Source organism: Oncorhynchus clarkii, chromosome 15 (genome assembly GCF_045791955.1).
Source record: "Oncorhynchus clarkii lewisi isolate Uvic-CL-2024 chromosome 15, UVic_Ocla_1.0, whole genome shotgun sequence".
NCBI classification, from domain to species: domain Eukaryota; kingdom Metazoa; phylum Chordata; class Actinopteri; order Salmoniformes; family Salmonidae; genus Oncorhynchus; species Oncorhynchus clarkii.
In genome coordinates, this window is record NC_092161.1 from 9,068,984 (window position 1) to 9,090,960 (window position 21,977).

The 21,977-nt window shown below is 43.4% G+C and overlaps 1 pseudogene; it reads left to right on the forward strand.

Moving 5' to 3' along the window:
- Nucleotides 1-6,658: 6,658 nt before the first annotated feature.
- On the forward strand, nucleotides 6,659-7,604 carry LOC139366643 (protein arginine N-methyltransferase 6-like; annotated as a pseudogene).
- The last annotated feature ends 14,373 nt before the right edge of the window (nucleotides 7,605-21,977 follow it).

Below are 21,977 nucleotides of genomic sequence, written 5' to 3' on the forward strand. Positions count from 1 at the left end.
TAAAAAATTGCGTTGGTGAGTAAAACAAAACAACATCTGATTTCACCTCATTTTTGACACACTGTCATAAAGAGCACATGTTCCAACCTCGTTTTAAAAAAAAAACATGTTTTTCGCATCTCAAGAGATACAATTTAAATGACTATAGTAAGTGCCTCTCTTCAGTTTAATAAAAATATTAAAAAATAATCTAGTTGCAGTGAGATCGGGGCACTAGGCTGTTTGTGCGATGATATTTTTCTTTATTGATTGAAACAAAAATTAAACTGTACATCATATAACGTCCACAATATGTCACAGTGTAGGTCTAGGTCCATTGCTTCCAAATGGTATTTTACAACTCTACAGTGGGATGGTTAGCGGTGTTATTGTGCGTTTTTTAACCAAGTGAGAAGTGGGAATTGAACACGTCTGGGAAAAATCCGCTTGAACGGCCCTCCAACTGGTACTAGTTAAATCAGCCTTGAATCCCCTTGTGACAGGGGGGATGGAAGCTTGTGTGCAACATGGAGGGTCAATTGAATGCAAGCTTCACAAAAAAATTAGCTGAAACGTTCCTAGGCTGTCTATCTATGGGGTTATAGGGTTGGCGTGTTATGCTTGACGCGCTCAGTTTTCCACCATAAAACACCACAAAATGGTCAGAAAGTGTAGAACCAGCTCACCTGTTTTTACAACTATGATTTAATTATTAGATGTTCAAGGTTTCTTTAAAAAAAATAATTTAAGAAGGAATAGTTTCACCATATTTAAACAAGAGTACAGTTCACTTAACAGGATTGACCTTAAAAATGAGGGACACGGTTTTCTTTGACCGTAAAATGAATCACTAATCACATAAAATAAATAATAGACATCAGACATGACTTTTTCAAAGCAGAAAACTAGGGTGGAGAAGTGGAGAAAAATGTTGGTTTTAAATGGGTTAAAATCACAGAGAGTGCACAGATGGACAAGTCTTTATTAAAAATGTATTGCATTTTCCTTGTGATCTATATTAAAGGGCAATTCATTAATAGGCTTTTAATATGTAATATTTGTTCACAATTTTTACTTAAAATACCAAAACACTTGTTTTGTAGAATAACCTAGCACCTACAGATGAAACATTATGGAGTCTTAAAGGAGGACTGTAACACCTAGAGATGAAACATTATGGAGTCTTTAAAGGAGGACTGTAACACCCACAGATGAAACATTATGGAGTCTTTAAAGGAGGACTGTAACTCCTAGAGATGACACATTATGGAGTCTTTAAAGGAGGACTGTAACACCTACAGATGAAACATTATGGAGTCTTTAAAGGAGGACTGTAACACCTAGAGATGAAACATTATGGAGTCTTTAAAGGAGGACTGCAACACCTACAGATGAAACATTATGGAGTCTTTAAAGGAGGACTGTAACACCTACAGATGAAACATTATGGAGTCTTTAAAGAAGGACTGTAACACCTACAGATAAAACATTATGGAGTCTTAAAGGAGGACTGTAACACCTACAGATGACACATTATGGAGTCTTTAAAGAAGGACTGTAACACCTACAGATGAAACATTATGGAGTCTTAAATGAGGACAGTAACACCTAGAGATGAAACATGATGGAGTCTTTAAAGGAGGACTGAGTAAGGCCAAAATGTCACAAATATTCCAACTTCAATTAATGATCTCTCAATTATGCTTTAAGATACAAATATTTGTGGCATTCCTCTGGCCGTCGAGGGCCCAGCATTGCACACTACTGCCTTCCCCCCGTCACGCGCATCAGCGATTATTGGACTCACCTGGACTCTATCGCCTCTGTCATTACCTTCCCTATATATGTCTGGTTCCCCTCTCTGTTCCCTGCTTCAGCATTGATTGTCGTATGTCCTTGTTTACCCGTGTGCCCGAGGCTGTGCCTGTCTTGTTACCTGGGTTTTTTTCCTGATTAAATGTTGACTCCCCGTACCTGATTCTCATCTCCTGCGTCGGTCCTTACAATATGAAAACAATCCTCCCTCCAAAGGACCTTTCTATACATCAAATGTAGTCAAAATACAAAATAACATAGTGTTTTTTTTCTAGTTTTGTGAGGAATCACCTACTGTGGAGACGGTCTGTATTCACAATAGAGAGAGAGAGAGAGAGAGAGCTGCTGCTGCCCCGTGTCTCAGACTGAAAAGCATTGATTTTATTTTTCACAACCTCAAGGTCAGTGTTGAGGAGCAACCTAAAGTATCACATCTCCACAGAGCTGCTCTCAGTCTGACCTTTTTTATTGAGAGGATAAATCTTACGTTTTTTAGTTTAACTTATACACCCCCCCCCCCCCCTTCATTAACACTTACACTACTGTAGTTATTGAGGGTGTCACGTTCTGACCTTAGTTCCTTTGTTATGTCATTGTGTTAGTTTAGTCAGGGCGTGAGTTGTGGTGGGCAGTCTATGTTCTTTTTTCTATGTTGTGGATTTGTGTTCGGCCTGGTATGGTTCTCAATCAGAGGCAGGTGTCGTTCGTTGTCTCTGATTGAGAATCATACTTAGGTAGCCTGTTTTCCCCCCATTTTAGTTGTGGGTGATTATTGTCTGTTTTAGTGTTTTTCGTCACCTTACAGGACGGTTCGTTTGTCGTTTGGTTCAGTGTTCAGTTGTTTTTATTAAAAATATGAACACTTACCACGCTGCGCTTTGGTCCTCCTCTCCTTCCACCAACAACAGCCGTTACAGAGAGTGATGAATTTACAGACTATTTCATGCAGCAATATGAATGGTTAACTCTTGTACACTGCAGTCTTCCACACAACGGATACTTCATACAAACTTTACAAGTGTATACGACACTGCCTAACATGACATACACCTTATACATTTATACATTATAAAAACATTGTTAGCGAAAGGTTGTCTGGCTATCGTTCATTTAATTCCTTGACCTCAGATGATCTTTGAATAAATAGTTCCCTATCTGACTTTCTCATCAGGCCAGGTCAATAAGCCAGATGTCTGCTATCTGTCCAATTATCACCTGTCTGTTAAATGGCTATTACCCTGTGGTGTCCACAAATAGACTGCTGGACGCCTGGTGTCCACACATAGCCTGCTGGACGCCTAGTGTCCACAAATAGACTGCTGGACGCCTGGTGTCCACACATAGCCTGCTGGATGCCTAGTGTCCACACATAGCCTGCTGGACACCTGCGGTCCACACATAGCCTGCTGGACACCTAGTGTCCACACATAGCCTGCTGGACACCTGCGGTCCACACATAGCCTGCTGGACGCCTAGTGTCCACACATAGCCTGCTGGACGCCTGCTGTCCACACATAGCCTGCTGGACGCCTGCTGTCCACACATAGCCTGCTGGCCACACATAGCCTGCTGGACGCCTGCTGGCCACACATAGCCTGCTGGACACCTGGTGTCCACACATAGCCTGCTGGACGCCTGCTGTCCACACATAGCCTGCCAGACTTGTGGAGGTCTACCATTTTTTTCTGAGGTATTGGCTGATTTATTTTGATTTCCCCATGATGTCAAGCAAAGAGGCACTGAGTTTGAAGGTATGCCTTGAAATACATCCACAGGTACACCTCCAATTGACTCAAATTATGTCAGAAGCTTCTAAAGCCAGGACGTAATTTTCTGGAATTTTCCAATTTTCCATGTAAACTTCTGACCCACTGTAATTGTGATACAGTGAATTATAAGTGAAATAATCTGTCTGTAAACAATGGTTGGAAAAAAACTTGAGTCATGCACACCTGACTTGCTAAAACTATAGTTTTTAACAATACATTTGTGGAGTGGTTGAAAACGAGTTTTAATGACTCCAACCTAAGTGTCTGTAAACTTCCCACTTCACCTGTATGTACCAATCCATCACCACACATGAAGATCCCTCTCAGGAAATAGACTTATTTTGGAATTGAATTGAAATTGCCTCTACATAAACACAACGTCGGTAGACAACATGATATGATCCATCTGGTAACCCTGGAGAACAGCCTGTACATGTAAATAATGCATGTAATACAATGTACAGTACAACGATGTTGCTTGAGACTGAAAAAATGACAAGATGTGAGATGTCTAGTGACTTCTGTGAATAATCGTAGTTCCAATTGTAGTCTAGCTTATACTGAGGAGGAATTGTAGTCTAGTTACACATTATGCGGCAGGGTAGCCTAGTGGTTAGAGAGTTGGACTAGTAACCGGAAGGTTGCAACTTCAAATCCCCGACCTGACAAGGTCCAAATCTGTCGTTCTGCCCCTGAACAAGGGGCCGTCATTGAAAATAAGAATTTGTTCTTAACTGACTTGCCTAGTTAAAATAAAGATTAAAACATCTTTAAAAATACTCAGGAGGAATTACGATACAGTCAGCATCTCTCTGCCTGCCTCCTTGGTGTCTGTCATATTCGCAGGTTGTTGTAAGTAATTTAGGATAATGGATTGTAGTTAGTAATCTAATCTAACTGGTTGTATTTAGGTTTTTAATGGCTTGTATTTAGATATTGAATCTAATTGTAGAGTAATGTAATCCGATAGGTGGAAGGAGGGGAAGCAGGTCTTCAGGGAAAGGGGAATATTGAATTGATTCATGGGCTCTATATTGACAGGCCAAGATACTGGCACACCACCTGGGGGATGGAGAACAGGGGTGGGAGGATGGGGGACGGGGGAGGAAGGGGGATGGGGGAGGGAGAGGAGGGAGGATGGGGGACGGGAGGGGGAGGATGGGGTAGAGGATAGGGAAGAATTGGGGAGGGGGGGGAGGGCGGATGGGAAGGGGAGGGTGAATGGGGAGGGAGGGGGATGGAGAATGGGGAGGGAGGAGGGGGAGGGAGAGGAGGGAGGAAGGGAGGTGGGGGAGGGAGGGAGAGGAGGGAGGATGGGGGACGGGAGGGGGAGGGAGGTGGATGGAGAATGGGGGAGGGAGGATGAGGTAGAGGATAGGGAAAAATTGGGGAGGGAGGGAGAGGGCGGATGGGAGGGGGAATGGGGAGGGAGGGGGATGGAGAATGGGGAGGGAGGAGGGGGGATGGGGAGGGAGAGGAGGGAGGAAGGGGATGGGGGAGGGAGAGGATGGGGGATGGAGAGGAGGGAGGAGGGGGGATGGGGGGGAGAGGAGGGGGGATGGGGGATGGAGAGGAGGGAGGAGGGGGGATGGGGGATGGAGAGGAGGGAGGATGGGGGATGGGAGGGGAGGTCTGGTGCAAGGCTGGTGACAGGTCTGGTGACAGGCTGGTGACAGGTCTGGTCGGGGACTACTGTATACAGACTGACATTAGTCAGGCTGCTCCTGGGGGACTATACAGACCTCCAGGACCCCCAACAGCCCAACTCCAGTCCTCCAGTCCCCCCCAACAGCCCAACTCCAGTCCTCCAGTACCCCCCAACAGCCCAACTCCAGTCCTCCAGTACCCCCCAACAGCCCAACTCCAGTCCTCCAGTCCCCCCCAACAGCCCAACTCCAGTCCTCCAGTACCCCCCAAAAGCCCAACTCCAGTCCTCCAGTTCCCCCCAACAGCCCAACTCCAGTCCTCCAGTCCCCCCCAACAGCCCAACTCCAGTCCTCCAGTCCCCCCCAAAAGCCCAACTCCAGTCCTCCAGTACCGCCAACAGCCCAACTCCAGTCCTTCAGTAGCGCCCAAACACCCCAACTCCAGTCCTCCAGTACCCCCCAACAGCCCAACTGGAGGACTGGAGTTGGGAACCACTCTACTATGCAAAATGAGTAGGCCTACATTTTGTGGCAAATGGTAAAATGTGTTGATTTACCTCGGGCACAGAACCCCCCCAAAAAATATACAATAATTGTTTCTAATGTTAATAATTTTGATAAACCAGGTCATGGTAAAGTTTCTTACATGATATGCTCACACTACACACGTGTCTCAAATGTTTCATCATACTGCCCTGTGTTTCCATTTGAAACAGGCCGTCTGGAATGCTGGAAAACTCAACAACCTGGCAGCTCCCTACTCTCCTTTTCATCTTAGTGAAATGGGATACAGCTCCTGCTCATCCTCCACTAGAACTAGCCAAGGATCTTTGGAAGGAACTGAGAAAGTCACAGAGGATTCACTCAAAGAGGAGAACAGTGCCATAAACCTGTGTTCTGCCTGCCATAACTCTTGGGATGGACAGCTTAGAACTATTTGTGGGCATGCTGGGTAGCCTATAATTGGTCTTTCCCTCAGCAAAACATATCCTAACGAAGCACATGTAGGCCTAGGATGACCACTGTATCCTGTTTTAGCAAAATGTGTACACTATTGCTTTTCAGTGATGATTTTCTTGCATGCTGCATTTGACATGCAAGGTTGTCTTGGTGAACATTCACTGGTCCCATTTTCAATATCATAACATGTTTCTCACTATTCTTTAAGACGATTTTTGATGTCCTGCTATTCATGTCATTGATTGATCAATGGGTGTATTAAACATTGCATTGCGACCGCCGTCGTTTTACTTATGGGAAATGTAGTTCTACCGCAAGCAAATAGCTATCACATTGACACATTTGACTGCTTATAAAACTACAAAGATCACAATGCAACCCGTTTCCACTTTCAGGACGTATAATGCACTGAAATTCCATTTCCAATGTGATAACAAGAATTTGAGGGCAAGGAAAATTCCACTTAAAAGAAAAGGAAATTAGACAGAAATGTACTTTGACAGTTATTCTGATATTACCATTCATTAAGAAATGATTGCAGACACTGTCCAGACGAACACGTACAGGACAGGGGTACTGAGGAACGGCAGTTCATTCCAAAGGAAAGTAGTGTCGGATGTCGGGGAAGGAACTGGTGCTTCTTTGCCCAAGCCGGGACCAGGAAAGTTTACGAGGTGGAGGGCAGTTCAATCGCTGGTCAATCTGTGAAAATCGTTAAAAAATATACTAAGATGGAAGACGGAATCGAAATGATTAAAGCCACTCTGGAGACAATCGATTTTCCGGAGCAGGTGGACGTGCGCTGAGTGTATGTGCTGCTCCACGAATCCATGCTGAATTCTGCCTTCCATGGAGGAATTGTACAATGACTTGGTGGTGGAGGGCCGGCTGAGTTTCTGGTCCACTATGAAGGACATGTCATGCATGTCTGAATTCGCCAGGAAATGCATCATGAACAATGACATCACTGTGAACTTGGTGATGGTAGCGGACGTGTTCTCCCCCACCCTTCCAAGTTTGCCAGAGTTGTATCTGTACTCGTTTACCACGGAGCAGCTGAAATCAGTGAAGGGGGCATTCAAGTGCGAGTGTTTTGGTTCGTCTGCTGTGAACGCGATCAAGCGTGTGGTTCACAGGAACCTTTCCTGGTAGCGAGGAAAAGCCCCTGGTCCTCTCCACATCTCCTCTGGATATCCACTGGAAATAGGTGGTGCTGTGTCTGGACGGACCAGTCGATGTGAGGCAGGACACCACAGTGGTGGGCGGGGGAAACATGTCTCCCTCATCAGAGGACACTTCCAGACATATAACCAGCCACGTGGACTACACCTATAGGAGAACTCAAAAAAAACATTCCTAGACCTTCTCCATCCCAGATGGATATTCAGGAGAAGCTCAACTGGCGTTAGCAGTGTCAGTATCAGGCTTACATTAGAGCACTGGCTTAGCGCACTGGTTTAGTGCACTGGTTTAGAGTACTGGTTTAGAGTACTGGTTTAGAGTACTGGTTTAGAGTACTGGCTTAGTGCACTGGTTTAGAGTACTGGTTTAGAGTACTGGCTTAGTGCACTGGCTTAGTGGACTGGCTTTGAGCACTGGCGTAGAGCACTGGCGTAGAGCACTGGCGTAGAGCACTGGCGTAGAGCACTGGCTTAGAGCACTGGCTTAGAGCACTGGCTTAGAGCACTGGCTTAGAGCACTGGCTTAGTGCACTGGCTTAGCGCACTGGCTTAGCAGCAAAGAGGGAAGAGAGACACTTGGTCATTAATTGTAGGCCTGTTGTAAAGAAGGAAGGATGGAAACAATCTCACTATTGTTACTGTAACGGCCGTTGGTGGAAGAAGGTGAGGACCAAAGCGCAGCATGGTACGTGTTCGTCATTCATTAAATAGAACTGAACACTAAATACAAAGTAACAAAAAGAACAACCGAAACAGCTCCGTCAGGTACAAAACAGAAAGCAACTACCCACAAACCCCATGTGGGCAAGAACTACCTAAGTATGGTTCTCAATCAGAGACAACGATAGACAGCTGTCCCTGATTGAGAACCATACCCGGCCAAAAACAAAGAAATACAAAAACATAGAAAAGGGAACATAGAATGCCCACCCTAGTCACACCCTGGTCTAACCAAAATAGAGAATAAAAGCCTCTCTATGGCCAGGGCGTGACAGTTACGGAATTTGCTGATGTCCTTGAACTTGTGGAGAGCCTAAGTGTTGTTATAATTGATCTGAATTGATTACCTAAGTGGATGGAATTACATGAATCAATTCAACCAAGAAGTTCTCTTAATTGAAATGGTTTGCTTTTTCTCATGTTTATATGAACTATTTGTTTTATTGCAATTTTAAATGTCTTAGAAAACATGTTTATATATATATATATATATATATACATACTACATGAACAAAAGTATGTGGACACCTGCTTGTCGAACATCTCATTCCAAAATCGTGAGTATTAATGTGGAGTTGCCCCCCCCCCCCCCCCGATGTTTGAGCGCTACACCCTTCAGTACTCAGCAGTCCCGTTCTGTGAGCGTGTGTTGCCTGTCACTTTATGGCTGAGCAGTTGTTGCTCCTAGACTTCCACTTAAGAAATTCCACAAATTAACTTTTAACAAGGCACACCTGTTAATTGAAATGCATTCCAGGTGACTACTTCCTGAAGATGGTTGAGAGAATGCCAAGTGTGTGCAAAGTTGACATCAAGGCAAAGGGTGGCTACTTTGAAGGATTTCAAATATAAAATATATTTATATTTGTTTAATACTTTTGGTTACTACATGATTCCATATGTGTTATTTCACAGCTTTGGTGTCTTCATTATTATTCTAAAATGTAGAAAATAGTAAAAATATAGAAAAACCCTTAAATGAGAAGGTGTGTCCAAACATTTGACTGGTACTGTATATTTGCAGGATTCCCATCTCACTGGGACATAGACTTGAACCCATTGAACTGAATCTGATATCATATTTGACCTCATTGTCATTCTAATGGTTATGCACTATTAATGTTATAGATTAATCCAATAGTGGACTGAATTCTAATTTGAAACTCCCTGATGTATGCTATTATATTACCCAAACAAGACTGCTATGCTATTATATTACCCAAACAAGACTGCTATGCTATTATATTACCCAAACAAGACTGCTATGCTATTATATTACCCAAACAAGACTGCTGTGCTATTTTATTACCCAAAGAAGACTGCTGTGCTATTTTATTACCCAAACAAGACTGCTATGCTAGTGTATTACGCAAACAAGACTGATATGCTATTATATCACCCAAACAAGATGGACGTATGCTATTATATTACACAAACAAGACTGCTATGCTATTATATTACCCAAACAAGACAGATGTATGCTATTATATTACCCAAACAAGTCTTCTATGCTATTATATTAACCAAACAAGACTGCTATGCTATTATATTACCCAAACAAGACTGCTATCCTATTATATTACCCAAACAAGACTGCTATGATATTATATTACCCAAACAAGACTGCCATGCTATTATATTACCCAAACAAGACTGCTATGCTATTTTATTACCCAAACAAGACTGCTGTATGCTATTATATTACCCAAACAAGATGGATGTATGCTATTATATTACAAAAACAAGACTGCTATGCTATTATATTACCCAAACAAAACAGATGTATGATATTATATTACAAAAACAAAAAACAAGACCGCTATGCTATTATATTACAAAAACAAGACTGCCATGCTAATATATTACCCAAACAAAACTGATATCCTATTATATTACCCAAACAAGACTGCGGAGGTCTATGAGGTCAGGTGAGGACAAATGTCCAGCTTTCTCTGATATTTCAGCTTTCATTCCACAGCATGAGAGTCTAGCAAATTAGCTTACAGTAAGGCATTTCTGTTTTCATTCCACAGCATGAGAGTCTAGCCAATTAGCTTACAGTAAGGCATTTATGTTTTCATTCCAACAGCATGAGAGTCTAGCCAATTAGCTTACAGTAAGGTATTTCTGTTTTCATTACACAGTGTGAGAGTTAGCTTACAGTAAGGTGATCATGTGTGATAGGGTAATTCATTTATACTGAACAAAAATATAAATTGCAACATGTAAAAGTGTTGGTCTCATGTTTCATGCGCTGAAATAAAAGATCCTAGGGAATTCAATTGTAATTTCTCTACCATAAGCAGCCTCCAACGTCGTCGTTTCAGAGAATTTGGCAGAACGTCCAACCGGCCTCAATACTGCAGACCACGTGTAACCACGCCAACCCAGGACCTCCACATCCGGTTTCTTTACCGACGGGATCATCTGAGACCAGCCACCCAGACAGCTGATGAAACTGAGGAGTATTTCTGTCTGTAATAAAGCCATTTTGTGGGGGGAAACAAATTCTGATTCGCTGGGCCTGCACTCCTGCCCAATCATGTGAAATCAGTAGATTAAGTCCTAATTCATTCATTTCAATTGACTGATTTTTCTTATATGAACTGTAACTCAATAATATATTTGAAGTTGTTGCATGTTGCGTTTATATTTTTGTTCAGTATATATGGATAAGGGCATGGCAAACGTGTTTTTGTCTTCATGATTCTGCAGTGTGGGACAGGAGGTGGGAGAGGAGGTGAGACAGGAGTTAGGAGAGGGGGTGAGACAGGAGCTGCATGGCATATAGGATGTTATTCAGTAGTCTTTCTTGACTCTCAATGTTCAATCTGACTTCACAGCAACATTTTGGCTCAAATTTGCCCTGCTGCCACATTTTGGTTCAAATTCACTTAGTTGCCACTGTGCCATAGGTTTCTCCTACCCTGCCCGTTCTACGCCCAGTAGACAGACTAAATGCAGATGCGCAGATATTGGAAATGTCAAGTGCAGTATTAGCTTCCAGCCGCTCCTGAACTCTGTATCAAACCTTGGCATACACAGCCATTCTCTGCCCAATACTAAACCAATTGTAAACCATCCTTGGCAGAGAAACTTTAAATGGGTTTATTTGTCTTGTATTGCACTACGATGGAGAGTAAGATCAATAGAGAATGTTTTTAATCTAACTCATTCTGGAGGCATTATGTGTGAGAAGAGAATCCATTATGTTAGAGCTCCTGGGTAGGCAACAACTGTTCTGTCCAAAGGTTCAAAGTCCCGTATATCTCTTACAATGTCTTCCCAGTCTGAGAAACACAAGCATTCGTCTGACAGCAGGCGATGAGGAAAACAGCTGTTATGGGACAACAAATGTCATCAAATAAATTAACTAAATCCAAATACGAATCTGACGTTCTGTTATATTCAGCATTATAACTTCACAGACGGATGAAGGAGCCCCCGAGGAGGAAGGAGCCCCCGAGGAGGAAGGAGGGCGCTAGGAGGAAGGAGCCCCCGAGGAGGAAGGAGCCCTCGAGGAGGAAGGAGCCCCCGAGGAGGAAGGAGGGCGCTAGGAGGAAGGAGGGCGCTAGGAGGAAGGAGCCCCCGAGGAGGAGGGAGCCCTCGAGGAGGAAGGAGGGCGCTAGGAGGAGGGAGCCCCCTAGGAGGAAGGAGCCCCCGAGGAGGAAGGAGCCCTCGAGGAGGAAGGAGCCCCCGAGGAGGAAGGAGGGCGCTAGGAGGAAGGAGGGCGCTAGGAGGAAGGAGCCCCCGAGGAGGAGGGAGCCCCCGAGGAGGAAGGAGCCCCCGAGGAGGAAGGAGGGCGCTAAGAGGAAGGAGCCCCCTAGGAGGAGGGAGCCCCCGAGGAGGAAGGATCCCCCGAGGAGGAAGGAGCCCCCGAGGAGGAAGGAGGGCGCTAGGAGGAAGGAGGGAACTAAGAGGAAGGAGGGTGTTAGGAAGCAGGAGCCCCCGAGGAGGAAGGAGCCCCCGAGGAGGAAGGAGGGCGCTAGGAGGAAGAAGGGAACTAAGAGGAAGGAGGGTGTTAGGAAGCAGGAGTCCCCGAGGAGGAAGGGGGGCGCTAGGAGGAAGAAGGGAACTAAGAGGAAGGAGGGTGTTAGGAAGCAGGAGGGCACTAGGAGGAAGGAGGGTGCTAGGAGGAAGGAGGGCACTAGGAGGAAGGAGGTTGCTAGGAGGAAGGAGGGTGCTAGGAGGAAGGAGGGTGCTAGGAAGCAGGAGGGCACTAGGAGGAAGGAGGGTGCTAGGAGTAAGGAGGGTGCTAGGAAGAAGGAGGGTGCTAGGAAAGTGTGAAATAGCTGAGTAAGAGTAGAAGAAGAAGCCTCAAAATGTAGGACATACTGTAGGACATACTGCAGGACATACTGCAGGACATACTGCAGGAAATACTGCAGGACATACTGCAGGACATACTGCAGGACATACTGTAGGACATGCTGCAGGACATACTGTAGGACATACTGTAGGACATACTGCAAGATATACTGCAGGACATACTGTAGGACATACTGTATGACATACAGTAGGACATACTGTAGGACATACTGTAGGACATACTGTATGACATACAGTAGGACATACTGCAGGAAATAATGTAGGACATACTGCAGGACATACTGCAGGAAATACTGTAGGACATACTGCAGGAAATACTGTAGGACATACTGCAGGACATACTGTAGAACATACTGCAGGACATACGGCAGGACATACTGTAGGACATGCTGCAGGACATACTGTAGAACATACGGTATGACCTACTGCAGGACATACTGTAGGACATACTGTAGGACATACTGTAGGACATACTGCAGGAAATAATGCAGGACATACTGCAGGACATACTGTAGGACATACTGTAGGACATACTGCAGGAAATACTGTAGGACATACTGTAGGACATACTGTAGGAAATACTGCAGGAAATTCTGTAGGACATACTGTAAGACATACTTTAGGACATACTGTAGGACATACTGTAGGACATACTGCAAGACATACTGCAGGATATACTGTAGGACATACTGTAAGACATACTTTAGGACATACTGTAGGACATACTGCAGGACATACTGTAGGATATACTGCAGGACATACTGCAGGAAATACTGCAGGACACTCTGTAGGATATACTGTAGGACATACTGCAGGTCATACTGTAAGACATACTGTAGGACATACTGCAAGACATACTGCAGGACATACTGTAGGATATACTGTAAGACATACTGTAGGACATACTGCAGGACAAACTGTAGGACATACTGCAGGACATACTGTAAGACATACTGTAGGACATACTGCAGGAAATAATGTAGGATATACTGTAAGACATACTGTAGGACATACTGTAGGACATACTGCAGGACATACTGCAGGACATACTGCAGGACATACTGCAGGACATACTGTAGGATATACTGTAAGACATACTGTAGGAAATAATGTAGGATATACTGTAAGACATACTGTAGGACATACTGCAGGACAAACTGTAGGATATACTGTAAGACATACTGTAGGAAATAATGTAGGATATACTGTAAGACATACTGTAGGACATACTGCAGGACAAACTGTAGGACATACTGTAAGACATACTGTAGGACATACTGTAAGACATGTTTTCTTACCCTAATACTGTATAATTGTCTTGTTAACAATAAGGCTACGTTTCAATCACTATTTTGTATACAAACATTGACACACATAGAATTGCTGTTCAAATACTATTATGTGTTCCTATAAAAACTCACTGTCAACTGCGTTAACTTTCAGTAAAATTATCATGTGTAAATATTTTTATGAATTTAACAAGATTCAACAACTGAGACATGAACTGAACAAGTTCCACAGACATGCGACTAACAGAAATTGAATAATGTGTCTCTAAACAAAGGGGGGGGTCAAAATCAAAAGTAACAGTCAGTATCTGGTGTGGCCACCAGCTGCATTAAGTACTGCAGTGCATCTCCTCCTCATGGACTGCACCAGATTTGCCAGTTCTTGCAGTGAGATGTTAGCCCACTCTTCCACCAAGGCCCCTGCAAGTTCCAGGACATTTCAGGGGGGAATGGCCCTAGCGCTCACCCTCCGATCCAACAGGTCCCAGACGTGCTAAATGCGATTGAGATCCGGGCTCTTCGCAGGCCATGGCAGAACACTGCCATTCCTGTCTTGCAGGAAATCACGCACAGAACGATCAGTATGGCTGGTGGCATTGTCATGCTGGAGGGTCAGGATGAGCCTGCAGGAAGGGTACCACATGAGGTAAGAGGATGTTTCCCTGTAACACACAGCTTTGAGATTGCCTGCAATGACAACAAGCTCAGTCCAATTATGCTGCGACATACTGCCCCAAACCATGACAGACCCTCCACCTCCAAATTGATCCCGGTCCAGAGTACAGTCCTCGGTGTAGCGCTCATTCCTTCGACGATAAACGAGAATCCGACCATCAACCCTGGTGTCACAGAACCGCGACTCGTCAGTGAAGAGCACTTTTTGACAGTCCTGTCTGGTCCAGTGATGGTGGGTTTGTGCCAATAGGAGACGTTATTGTCGGTGATGTCTGGTGAGGGCCTGCCTTACAACAGGCCTACAAGCCCTCAGGCCAGCCTCTCTCAGCCTATTGTGAAGTCTGAGCACTGATGGAGGGATTGTGGGTTCCTGGTGTAACTCGGGCAGTTGTTGTTGCCATCCTGTACCTGTCCCACAGGTGTGATGTTCCGATGTACCGATCCTGTGCAGGTGTTGTTACACGTGGTCTGCCACTGCAAAGATGATAAGTTGTCAGTCCTGTCTCCCTGTAGCGCTGTCTTTGGCGTATCACAGTACGGACATTGCAATGTATTGCCCCTGGCCACATCTGCAGTCCTCATGCCTCCTTGCAGCATGCCTAAGGCACGTTCACGCAGGAGAGCAGGGGCCCTGTGCATCTTTATTTTGGTGTTTTTCAGAGTCAGTAGAAAGGCCTCTTTAGTGTCCTAAGTTTCCATAACTGTGACCTTAATTACCTACCGTCTGTAAGCTGTTAGTGTCTTAACGACCGCTCCACAGGTGCATGTTCATTAATTTATTGTGGTTCATTGAACAAGCATGGGAAACAGTGATTTTTACGAATTATCTTTGAAAAACAGGGTCCTGAAAAAGGGACGTTGCTTTTTTTGCAGAGTTTGTGTTTATCCCTGTATCAGGATTGTTTTATTTATTTTGTATTTATTTAACCTTTATTTAACTAGGCAAGTCAGTTAAGAACAAATTCTTATTTACAATGACAGCCTACTGGGGAACAGTGGGTTAATTGCTTAGTTCAGGGGCACACTAACCACTAGGCTACCTGCCTCCCCATTGTGACTGACTTCACATTCAAATGCTTAGCTGGAAATCCTGTGTCCTGTGTGTGTGTGTGTGTGTGTGTGTGTGTGTGTGTGTGTGTGTGTGTGTGTGTGTGTGTGTGTGTGTGTGTGTGTGTGTGTGTGTGTGTGTGTGTGTGTGTGTGTGTGTGTGTGTGTGTGTGTGTGTGTGTGTGTGTGTGTGTGTGTGTGTGTGTGTGTGTGTGTGCGTTCGTGCGTGTGTGTGCGTTCGTGCGTGTGTGTGTGTGTCAGAAATGCAACGAACTGAATTCAGTGAGACATGACTGCATGGACGGACACAACAGCAACCAATCACAACAGTGAAAGAGTTGGTTGGTGCTGTTAAGTAAATCCCAAATCGCTTGCAGAGCAACAACACAAATCCGAACAGGACACCCAAATCTCAATCAGTGGGTGAGTGAAGTACAAATCCACCACAAATTTTGTGGGCCTGTATGGTTCTAATCCTTTTTCAATTTCCTTGGATTACGCTCCTGTGTAATTCTTCTCAGGTAATGTTTATTTTTTTATTTTTTTTACTTATTATATTTCAATTTGGGGGAGTCGAGTTTTGGGTTTTAAACACTATGCAGTATCAGCAGAGGCCTGTAAAACACAGATTGACGAAGGGACTTTAGCCAGCTCTAGAGCGCATGGTTAAATTAACAATTAACAATCCTCTTAATTAGGATACATTTACCAGTTGAGTAAGTAATATAACTATTACTGGGCTTTACGCCATAATTGTTTTATTCTTGGTATTATTGTGTCCTAACCATCCCACTGCTGACAACGATGTAGCAAATGTTGTCAAACTGTGGGTCTATTTTGTTCCAGTGCTTGTAACGAACTTTCTGATTATTATTACGTCTAGTTCTGTTTTGTTTTTCAGGATTTTTTTTTAAGAAAGCCTGTCTCCCTCTCACACTCACTGCCTTGCACTTACTTACCGACCGGATGAAGGCAACAGTACACTCCATTGAACCAAGGTAAAAATCCAATACTCAGCCTGCCGTCTGTGAGACAGTGATGGGTGGAAAAACAGCTGTAGACGTACAATATATGTCAGAAAAGCACACTGCCACACTCAGATTAAGGCACACACACTAAACACACACACACACTAAACACACACACACACACACACACACACACACACACACACACACACTGACAGAGTAGGATGACAAATAATGGAGTGTGAGGCACATGAATGCCAGTCTGTGTCGATTGCAGTGCCGGCTATCGAACCTCCACATAGATTTGAAGACGCACGGTTGTGCTGAAAGGGGACAGCAGACATACATGCTACGGAAGCTTTTCGATCACAGGAGGAAGGGGCCAGTGGATCACAATTGGTTTTGGCAATCCGTTCTACCACCATACATTTGATGTCTCATTTATGTATCAAATCAAATCAAATCAAATCAAATGTATTTATATAGCCCTTCGTACATCAGCTGATATCTCAAAGTGCTGTACAGAAACCCAGCCTAAAACCCCAAACAGCAAGCAATGCAGGTGTAGAAGCACGGTGTCTAGGAAAAACTCCCTAGAAAGGCCAAAACCTAGGAAGAAACCTAGAGAGGAACCAGGCTATGTGGGGTGGCCAGTCCTCTTCTGGCTGTGCCGGGTGGAGATTATAACAAAACATGGTCAAGATGTTCAAATGTTCATAAATGACCAGCATGGTCGAATAATAATAAGGCAGAACAGTTGAAACTGGAGCAGCAACTGGATGTACCATTTTTACCCCTCTGTCTGTGTGATATTTTATGGGTATTTGTTTAGTGACTGTTAGATAGAACAACCTTTGTCGATTGAGAGGTTATTGTTAGGGCTAGATAGTTCTAGACTATAACTACAGTAAGGGCCTTGTGTTATAGACTATAACTACAGTAAGGACCATGTGTTATAGACTATAACTACAGTAAGGGCCTTGTGTTATAGACTATAACTACAGTAAGGGCCTTGTGTTATAGACTATAACTACAGTAAGGGCCTTTTGTTATAGACTATAACTACAGTAAGGGCCTTGTGTTATAGACTATAACTACAGTAAGGGCCTTGTGTTATAGACTATAACTACAGTAAGGGCCTTGTGTTATAGACTATAACTACAGTAAGGGCCTTGTGTTGTAGACTATAACTACAGTAAGGGCCTTGTGTTATAGACTATAACTACAGTAAGGGCCTTGTGTTGTAGACTATAACTACAGTAAGGGCCTTGTGTTATAGACTATAACTACAGTAAGGGCCTTGTGTTCTAGACTATAACTACAGTAAGGACCTTGTGTTATAGACTATAACTATAGTAAGGACCATGTGTTATAGACTATAACTATAGTAAGGGTTTTGAGTTATAGACTATAACTACAGTAAGGACCTTGAGTTCTAGACTATAACTACAGTAAGGACCTTGTGTTATAGACTATAACTATAGTAAGGACCATGTGTTATAGACTATAACAGGTATGTAAGGGCCTTGTGTTATAGACTATAACTACGATAAGGGCTTTGATTTATAGACTATAACTATAGTAAGGGTTTTGAGTTAGACTATAAATACAGTAAGGGTAGTGAGAATCTATAACTACATTAAGGAACTTGTGTTACAGACTATAACTACAGTAAGGGCTTTGTGTTATAGACTATAACTACAGTAAGGACCTTGAGTTATAGACTATAACTACAGTAAGGACCTTGAGTTATAGACTATAACTACAGTAAGGACCTTGATTTATAGACTATAACTACAGTAAGGACATTGAGTTATAGACTATAACTACAGTAAGCACCTTGATTTATAGACTATAAATATAGTAAAGTCTTTGTGTTATAGACTAGAACTATGTTTGGGTGTTGATTCATACAAAACTACAGTAAGGGACTTGATTTATAGACTAAAACAACAGTAAGGGCCTTGATTTGTAGACTATAACCACAGTAAGGGCCGTGATCTGGTCACCTAGTTATGTATACTGACCCTGGGGCATTGTTTTAAATAGACTTAAGTTCTTCCTTCTTTTCTTCTGAGTTATGGTGTTGCAATGGGAATATTTTTACCTGGTTAAAGAAATTCAGTGGATACCATTTGTATTAAAATGTACTATACATCTGTTCTGCCATTGGTGTAGCTAAGTGGGCATAACATAGGCATTACAGGAAAAGAGAATTGCATGAAACGGCCTGTGTTATTCCATTGCTGGTTATTGTGAAGGTATGAAGCATGTTCCTATTAGATTAATTGCTTCTGCCCGCGGAGTCACTTGAGGAGCTGTCCACGTGCTGACATGAGCGCCGCTGCAAATGTAAAGCGTGAGGAACTGTCCACGGTGCTGACGTGAGTGGCCAGTTGACGCATCTACATAGCGCTACACTTTGTCTGGTCTTTTTCTCTTGAAGTGAACGTGCAATGCATTTTGAGAAGAGCACATAACACTGTAACACAATTGTAATAATTGTTCTCCATTTTAGGATTAGGATGATGCTTAATTTGAATGTTTTATCAATTCACATGCCGACTCAAAAATAGCCCATGTGGCTGTCTTCCATCTATGTTTGCTCAAAAGGGCTCTGACGGGCACAGATGCAATATTATCATGATTCCACAACCATCCTATGACTGTCACCTGTTAGAGATTTTCCACTGGTCAATCTGTGGTCTGTAGTGTTATCTTTTGGCATGAGATCATTTACAAAACTTAGTTGCGACATTTTACTTACTATATGACTATACAGAGGCAAAAATGTATATATATACTCTTAACAAATGCATTGATATTGATTAAACACGATGGTTCCACTATTCTGTTTAATGCTTAAACTGTGTGTCTCGATAGGCATGATAACTCACTACATGTCAGTATACTGTAGCACTACATGAGTGTCGGTATTATAACCGCTCCGTCTGCAAGCCGATAGTCTCTACAGCCTTTGCATTTTTTTCGACCAACGAGTTTTTCAGACAAGGATTAAGTAGAATCCAAAGTAGTACTTGCATTTACCGTTGCGTGATATCGCATGTGTCTGTCTAGGTGTTTCACTAACTGAAGTGGCATCTGCGCCTTCGCTCACCCCATTCCGGGGAAGCCATGGAGTGAACTAGTCGTTTCGGAGCAAGTCTCTGCTCTCCGCGTGAACAACAATGTCCCGGTTTAAAAAAAGATATACACCGGTGTGTTCCATGATCTTCACTATTCTTTGCAAAGTTACGAAATGAAGCTTTGAGAGAAAAGGTAAGGTCTACCTACCTGTTTTGGTATGTTGGAGGGATGATCGCGTCTATTTAAGACACCTTTTGATTGTGTGCCTTCTGACAGCTGACAAGAAAAGTTTATAACTGTCTATGATTAAAACAGATCATAGATAATCAGATGTCTTACATAGTGCTTCAGCAATAAATAGGCTATGAAAGTACGCTGGATTCAGCATTACTAAATTGCTTCTCTATACGGTTGATTTATTTGTACGTTCGCCGCATCGTGTAAAACTTGCCAGACTGTTGTTGCACACTTGCTGTTCGGGAATATCTGACAGATAATTGAGTCAGTATGCCTCACTGTAGGGCTGAATGTCCAATACACACAGTCAGAGACTACATACGCGTGCACACATGCATACTGACGCCACACACACACAAACAGACACACACACACCACCACATAGGCCTAAACTGTTGCGACGGTCTATGTATCCTGTTTCCTAGTCACTTTACCTCTACCTATATGTACATAGCTACCTCAATTACCCCTCCTGCACATCGACTCGGTACTGGTACTTACTCGTTATTTGTATTCGTTATTCACTGTGTATTTATTTCTCATGTCATTATTTATATTTTGTGTTTTATCTTTATCTTTCAATCTGCATTGTTGGAAAAGGACCCATGAGTAAGGATTTCACTTTTAGTCTACACCTGTTGTTTACGAAGCATGTGACAAATATCATGTGATTTGATCAGAGGTCTGATGGCTGCACGGCACTGCTCATACAGTGGTGAGCTGTGTGTGTGGAGTATAGGCCTAATGCATGCAGACCTCTATAAGTAAACGCTATAGGGACTGATTTCCTTTGCTACTCAATGGAGAACATTCAAATAGCTTTTAAATCCAGGACTAGGCTTAATATGTGTCCCGGAAACCGGTCCTAAGTGGCAAATCAGGTGCAGGGTCATTAATGAATATTCCGTGTTCTACTATTCTCCATCTGTGCTGTTTATGGTTTCATTCTCTCCCCGGATCGTCGCCGCTTGAGGATTTACTGTCAGAATGGATCGAATTTTAATATCATCTGGGCCCTCCCCAAGGCTAATATCATGACCGTGTGAGAGATTGCTGCGGACTCAACCCCCTGTAGAAATCAAATGTTTCCACTTTTGCCAGTGTCGGGTAAATTGCAGTGGAAAGTCAGCGAACAGACTGAGTCTTACACAAGGTGTAATGACGTTGCTAAACTGTCCGCAACTCTACTGACTCATCAAGGCGGGCGACGGTGTGTGTGTGTGTGTGTGTGTGTGTGTGCTGTAATTTGAGCGCGTAATTCGTAATGTGGCCTATGGGGTGAAGTGCCTGCTTTTAACAGGTCTCTATAGTCTACTCCTCTTGTCTTAATTTAACCGACATCTATAGCCTACTCCACTTGTCAAACCTTCATTCGTTTAACCCGGGCAGATATGGGGGCCGACGAGCACCATATTTAGGCATGGTGTAGGCCTATGTGTTTAACCATTTGATATAGTTATTTCCTGTATCTCCCAGTCAATCACAAACATCACCACAATGTCCAATGCGCCTATTACGCGAGAAATGTTTACCTAACATTTAAACAGTTAGGCTATATAATTAAACCAAACCAACTGCATTTAAGAGAGTTTTAAAAAATTAGGACAAATAGTAAAAAAAATTTTAAAAAAATAAAATCATTATTACAATTATCAAAATGAAATGTACACGTTAGGACCCTGCAGAACATACACGTATTGAGGTAGAGGTAAGGGTTGCAATCACTAGCTCGCATTTAGAAGAGATTGCTTATCTCATATAGATCGTTCTGCTCTGTCCTTGTTAAAGTGGTGGCAGGCATAGGAAACTACGGTTCACAGTGATCTCTCATTTGTCCTCCCAAGTTTAGCTACATCAACCCCATTGAGTCTCAGACTGGTCATAAAAGAGAACTCGCTGCTGGGGGGGGGGGGGGGGGGTGTATTGAGTTCTAGAAGAATATTTAGGCTGAGCGAGCGGTTTCACCTGATGGACTCCAATCTCTTACCCGCAATCTCCACTGAGCAGTTTGCAGCGATGCGCTGTTATGTGTAATGCGCGAGGGATGCGTGACGCGGGCACATTGGAGGATATTCTCGGCAGCGCAGTGATTCATGTCCCCTTTTATTGCCTGTAGTACATAGCGAGAGAGAGGGGGGGGGGTAGATTCAGATATCCGCTCACCGGAATCAAACGTATTGACTGTGGATCTAAGAAATGATACAATTAAAAAGGGGAATTTCATGAAAGACAACGGAGCGTTCCCCAAAAGTTTTTCCTAGTGGAATTGTTTGTC